Below are 6,748 nucleotides of genomic sequence, written 5' to 3'. Positions count from 1 at the left end.
GTAGACGCCCGCGCTCTCCCACACTCACTGGCCGCTCACCACGCGGGCCGTGTAGATATCTACCCCCCGCGCTATCTCCCCCCTTTTCTCGCGGGCTGTTCAGGTTCCCGTCCTGCCGGCTCCGAGGACCCTCCCGCCCCAGCGCCCTCGCCCCGTCCTCGCCTCCCTCCGCTCCGGAGCGCGCACCCACCCGGGCGGCAAAGTTGTGACTACTTGGGCGCGGGTGGCTCGCGCCCCGCTCGCTCCGCGCCTCACACCAACTTCCCGCGGTTCGGCCCCGCCGCGCCCCGAGCCCGCGCCTCCGGGGATCCCGCGGGCCCCCAGCTTCCAGCCCCGGCGGCGCGCCGGGCAGCGCTTCGGTGGCGGCGGCGGCGGCGAAGGCGGCGAAGGCGGCGGCGGCGGCAGCTGCAGCCCCACACTCAGCCGCCAAACTGGAGGAGCGACGGAAGCCGGACCCCAGGAGGTGAGCGCCCGGCCGGGGCCGGGGAGGGAGGGTCGGCCGAGTCCCCCGCCTCCCGGCGGCGGCGGGCGCTGGGGCGGCGGGCCCGGGGCAGGTCCCGGAGGGGGCTCAGGCGGCCTCTGGCGCGCGCCGGGAGGGAGAGAGGGGTCAGTTGCTGGCCGGGCATCCCCGGGGCTGGGCGCTGGCGGAGTGTGCAAGACGAGGACGCGGAAAAGTACTTTTCTTCTTCTTCGCGTTTAGAGGAAGAGTTTGGGTGGTCCTGTTTCTCCCCCAGTGTAAAGCCTCAGCGCGTAACCCGGCGTTGCCGCCCGGACTGGGGGGCCACTGTACCCCGCGGGCTGGGCTCCGGCGCAGTGACACGTGTGTTCCTGTGAGCCTGGGTGGCCCCAGTGTGGCTGGGCACCTGCTTGAGAGGGTAACATCCCCAAACCCACTAGCGGGGGAGGCTTGGGGGGGAACTTTAGGTGCCGCCGAGACCGCGGCCCCCACTTCACTGCCAGCTCCGAGATGGAGCATTCACATCTTTCCCTGGCACGCCGAAGGCGGGGGTGAGTCAGGCAGATTCTCTGCAAGTGGCACACACACAATTATTTGCAATGGATTTGGAAAGGGTAGGCAGAGGTTAAACTGGGATTTCTCTTGGCCGGCGACAGTGGAGCTCTTCCTCAGGTACTGGGCATCATGTGCGTCTTGGCAAGAAGAGGTGATTTCTTTTTTCTTAAGTGCATTTTACCTAGCCTTTGCCAGTCCGTTAATAAGAGTCACCAAAGGAAGGCAGCAGTTGGGAACTACATCAGCAAACTGCAGCAAGCACCACAAGCAGGAAAGTTATTAAAGAACAAAAGAACAGCAACAACAAAAAAATCCGGAACTTGACATGAGAGATGGAGAAGGAAGCCATTCTACCTCTGTTCTACCATCGTAAACCATTTTTTAAAAATGTTCCATGTAAAACTTCTGTTTTGTCCGCCCCTCATTCCTTCTCCAGGCCTTGCCTTCATAATTGGCCTGCACCAAGCTCTTTCCAGGCTTGACGATGAAGAGCACTTTATAATTCTGGTTTACCCTCCTCATTTCTTTTCCCATTTCACTTCAGTGCTGGAGAAAGTTACTCCCAATGGGAAATCATGAACACTGGCCTGTGCCAAACACACATTGTCTCAAATCCTGGAACAATTCCTTTCCTAAGAGACACTGCATTGTAACATATTTCCCTTTTTCTCATGTATCTGGGACTTGGAGTTGGAATACTACCTGAATTAAATTTAAGTGTACATTGCTCAATAGGGCTTAGTTTTTCATTTTGATTTGAATAGATTGTTCAAAGCAGTTAGAGCAGTATTCAGTAGCTTCTTATGGCCAATGTAATGTCTTTTGAAAAGGTTTCTGACTTAAGAACTCTCTTCCTTGTATCCATCACATTAACATTTAAGTACTTTTCATGGTCATAATGGCACTTAGATTGAGGTTATTAGTATAACTTCAATCAAAGAAAGCATGTCTACTTCTTTTTCTATAGCTTTAACAACTGGGGAAAAAAAACTTTTACTTTCATTTTAAAGTTAAATGTAGTGATAGGATTCTGTTCTCTTTCTATTACATCTTGAAATTGAATAGTTTTAACTTTATCTCAGAGTCTCTGGTAAGATGACAAAAAACTCCTACATATATGGATAGAGAGAGGAAAGTAGTACTCTTATGAACTCTTGAGGCATAGGGTATTTATCAGAGTGGAGGTGAGAGGGATAAGATGGGATATTTTGAAAGTTCCAGGCATGTCTACCTTTGTGAAAACAGAATACTAAGAATCCCCCAACATTTTGCATGAAGCTGTTTTCAGAATGAGGTTTTGGGTATCATTTAATGTTTAGGGGTCATTCTGGAGCCTTACTAAAATATATGTATCTCTTTTAGTTCATTTTGTTAACATAAAATGGCTTTAAATGTTTGAATGTTAGTGTTATTAGTTTAGCCTTTTAAATGATTAGAATATGTTTTGGGTTTAGAACAGTGTGTGAAAGTAGTACAGGGAATCATATTTAGAGAAAACATTGAGATAGAAACGGGTAACCTTTGGGACAACTTCCAGCACACTCTGGTGGTAATTTCTTTTTTCACTTAGCTCCGGCAAGTATAATTTTAAGGTTCTGATCCCTTGTTCTGATAACAAGGTGGATAGTCAGGCCATAGCTTACATCTTAAAGAAAACACAGCACTTAAGGAAAGGAAATACACATAAGTTTTTGAATCATGTAGATAATCAGGTTTCTCTGCCTGCCTCTGAGGGCGCTGCAGTCCGCGAGGACTACTGTTGTTAGGGGAGAGAGTCCTGTGAGAATTCACTGCTACTTAAGTGTGGCAACACACATCATCTACTTGTTTTGGAGCGTTTCTGTGTTCGTTTTTAATGTGAATAGAAGCCAAGACTGGAGTTGATAGCTATAAAGACTGGGAGTGGAAAGAACAAACTGAGAAGAGAAAAATCTAATGATGATGAAAGTTTCTAAGGAGGTTTTCCTTGATTGCTAAATGGAAAGAATCAGGGCACATGATTTGATGGGACAAAAGAAGCTGTAAGCGGAACACCTATCTTGGTTCTCACTGTTGCTGCAGTTTCTCAGGCCAACCTGTGATTTATGACATTTATCTATGTTCGGGGAGCCATTTAGCAAAACACATAGTTTAGGAACATCCAGGAAGCTAGTAAGACTTTTACAAAACTAAACTAGATCTTGCTGCTTTCAGGAACTTTTTGCATAATGCAGGAATTCTAAGGGAGGGGAAGAATAATGTTTTTTTCATATAAGGTCAGGGCTAAGTTGTATTTCACATACACTTTTGCATTTCTCCCAAGAGCTAAGCATTTGATATGTTTATGTCACAAATAGAAAATATGCTGCTGTCCTTCTAACATTAAGATGATATTTTATATCCCCTGTAGCGCACACCGTTAGTTATTTTTGCAGCAGTGGAGATGGATTCTTTTAACCCACCTTTTACCCAGTTCTTTTGTCTGATGTACGTTTACACACATGCACATGCACAGGTGCACGAATAATACTCATTTGTAGAGGTAGCCGATTTTATTTTATCTAAAACCATATTTATGACTGTCATAATGATTTTGTGGCAATGACTTTTATTGCATTTCTCTAGTCTCAGCAGTGAAATGGCATTTCAAACAAGGCATCAAAAGGACAGCCAGCTATGAATGGTGATGGATTTATTTACCTGCTGTGACAAAGAAGAGAGAAAACTTTTTCTTCCAGTCTTCTTCATGATGTTCATAATTTCATCCCTCAATGATAAGGTCTTACTTGCCTTTGGATTAAGTTATGTGTTCGAAAAGATGGTGATAGAACTAATAATGGTGAAACCATGTACATCTATAGTTGTTTTCAGAAGCCAAAACATCCATCTTTTTCTTCTTCCCTGCAAATTAAGTAGATGTAAGGGATTATCATGCTTGTTGAAAAGATGAGGAAGCTACGACACAGCGAACTTTGTATGCTTTTCTTAAACTAAGCGGAAAATTATTGGTGGAGGTGGGAATGAACATTTCATCTTTGAACTAGTGACGCCTGTTTATTGAATGACTGTTATCAAATGAACGAGTATTGTTTTAGTCACAGCTTTTAAGATACTAAAGCAGATGAACATTGATCCTGGTGTAAAGTGAGAGTTTCCGTTCCTGTAGGTAATTCTGTTCAGCAGAGGCACCCACCTGTCTCCTCTTTAGTTCAGGTCCTGCAGTGCCCACGGGTGAAGCTTTCAGTTTGTGTGTGCCCGTTCTAGCTCCAGGCTTGAGAGCTAACTTTTGTTTTTCATGGCGAATGGATACAGAAAGAAGTTACATGAAATTAGGATGTAAAAGGAAATAATCACCAACTAGTATTTCAAGGTTTTTTTTTTTTTTTTGACTTTGTGGATTTTTTTTTTGTGTGTGTTTTTTCTTTTTAACATCTTTATTGGAGTATAATTGCTTTACAGTGGTGTGTTAGTTTCTGCTTTATAACAAAGTGAATCAGTTGTACATATACATATGTTCCCATATCTCTTCCCTCTTGCGTCTGCCTCCCTCCCACACTCCCTATCCCACCCCTCTAGGTGGTCACAAACCACCTAGCTGATCTCCCTGTGCTATGCGGCTGCTTCCCTTTGTGGATTATTGTGTAGAAAAAGAGTATACTTTGTTTCACTTGAATTTCTGTATTGGAAGCATTAAAAAAGTTTTAAATAAAACTTTTAGTATACTTTTTTGGGGGATTTGAAAAATCAAAATTAATAAAAATACAAAATGAGAAAGGAATATATTCTTTGAAGCTGATATGATGTTCTATGAGTGACACAATTAGAAAAACTGTTCATAATGTCTTGGGTAAGAAGTTAGCAGTTGGACTAACAATGCAGGGGACACGGGTTCGAGCCCTGGTCGGGGAAGATCCCACATGTGGCGGAGCAACTAAGCCCGTGCGTCACAACTACTGAGCCTGCGCTCTAAAGCCCTTGAGCCGCAACTGCTGAGCCTGTGTGCCACAACTACTGAAGCCCACGCACCTAGAACCTGTGCTCCACAGCAAGAGAAGCCACTGCAACGAGAAGCCCATGCACTGCAACGAAGAGTAGCCCCCGCTAGCAGCAGCTAGAGAAAGTCCGGACGCAGCAGTGAAGACCCAACGCAGCCAAAAAAAAAAAAAGTTAGCAGTTTCTTTTCTTTTTTATAAATATATTCACTGCCTGATATTCTCTTATACTATTTGCAAATAAGTAAACTTGTGGGATCTGGAATTTTATGTTTGTTAATTCTAGCTTTGGCCTGGAGACCTAGTATTCATGGATAGGGCCTAGTAACAACTCCATCTATTTGGAACTCCTATATTTGGCATATTCTTCAGCAAAACAGCCTCTGAGCAGGCAAAATAGAGGGTTAAAAAAAAAGACATCATTAAAGAGGATTCACTTTACTTATAGGACATCTCTCAGATTCTGTTTACTCTTTTAATTCAGATACAGTTCCAGCAGCTGATTATAACATTTCTAATCCTACAGCAAACGGTAACCTACAAATTAGAAGATAGAAATGGCCTGATATTGGCAGTTGCATGGATAACATTGACAAGTGCCAGAGAACAGCTTGGTAGTAAAGGAAGAGGTAGACTAACTACTAATAGCAGATGTAAGAATGAAAGGAAGCCTGGTGGTTTGGACTCTACGCTGCCCTGATAGCATCACTTCATACATTCCCTTCCCCCTCCTCCCCTTTCTCCTTCCCGTCTTCCTATCTATTTACATTTTTATTGAAATGTAACATGCATATAGAAAAGTATGCATGCCATTAAATTATAAGTAAATAGCTCAGTGATTTACCTAAGTGAATACAGCCCTGACCCAGCACCAAAGCCAAGATGTAGACCATTGTCAGCAGCCAGAAGCCCCCTCCTTCCTCCCTGCCAAGAGTAGCTTCCCTCCTGACTTCTGGGACTGCAGGTTACTTTTACCTTTTATTGAACTTTCTACCAGAAAAGTTGTGTATCCTTGTGCCTGCCTGCTTTTGCTCAGCGTTATGTTTGTGAGAATCATTCATGTTTTGTGCGTAGCAACAGTTTGTTTATTCTCATTGCATTATAGTGTTCCACTTTATAAGAATGCCACAATTTATTCATGATGGACTCTTGAATAAATTCACTCTTGATGGACATTTGAGTCTTTTTTCCAGTTTTTGGTTATTATGCAAAGTGCTGCTCTGAGCATTATTACGTATGTCTTTTGGTGAATATGGGAATTTGGGATGTGTGTGTTGTGAGGTGAATTGGTGAGCCAGACTTAGTAGATAGTGCCTTCCTTCAAAGGTGGTACCAGCATCTTATGAGAGTTTTGGCTGCCCCACATCCTTACAAACAGCTGGTATCATCTCTTTTTTTTTTTTTTTTTTTTTTTTAAATATTTATTTATTTTATTTATTTTGGTTGTGTTGGGTCTTCGTTTCTGTGCGAGGGCTTTCTCTAGTTGCGGCAAGTGGGGGCCACTCTTCATCGCGGTGCGCGGGCCTCTCACTATCGCGGCCTCTCCTGTTGCGGAGCACAGGCTCCAGACGCGCAGGCTCAGTAATTGTGGCTCACGGGCCCAGCTGCTCCGCGGCATGTGGGATCTTCCCAGACCGGGACACGAACCCGTGTCCCCTGCATTGGCAGGCAGACTCCAAACCACTGCGCCACCAGGGAAGCCCTGGTATCATCTCTTTTTAATTTTAACCATTCTAGTGGATGTATAGTGGTATCACATTGTGGT

General features: G+C 44.5%; 1 protein-coding gene across 2 annotated transcripts in view; it reads left to right on the top strand.

The window, feature by feature from the left end:
• The first annotated feature begins 262 nt into the window (after positions 1 to 262).
• SLC4A4 (solute carrier family 4 member 4) overlaps positions 263 to 6,748 on the top strand; it is a 351,691-nt gene continuing 345,205 nt past the window's right edge. Inside the window, exon 1 of one of the 2 annotated variants that reach the window (XM_036852391.1) lies at positions 263 to 463. The gene's annotated coding sequence lies outside the window, so the exon portion shown is untranslated. The remainder of the gene's footprint in view (positions 464 to 6,748) is intronic. The other variant, XM_036852390.1, reaches the window with a different exon arrangement.

The sequence above is a fragment of the Balaenoptera musculus genome, chromosome 5 (genome assembly GCF_009873245.2).
Source record: "Balaenoptera musculus isolate JJ_BM4_2016_0621 chromosome 5, mBalMus1.pri.v3, whole genome shotgun sequence".
NCBI classification, from domain to species: Eukaryota; Metazoa; Chordata; class Mammalia; order Artiodactyla; family Balaenopteridae; genus Balaenoptera; species Balaenoptera musculus.
This window is presented reverse-complemented; position numbering and strand designations above follow the sequence as displayed.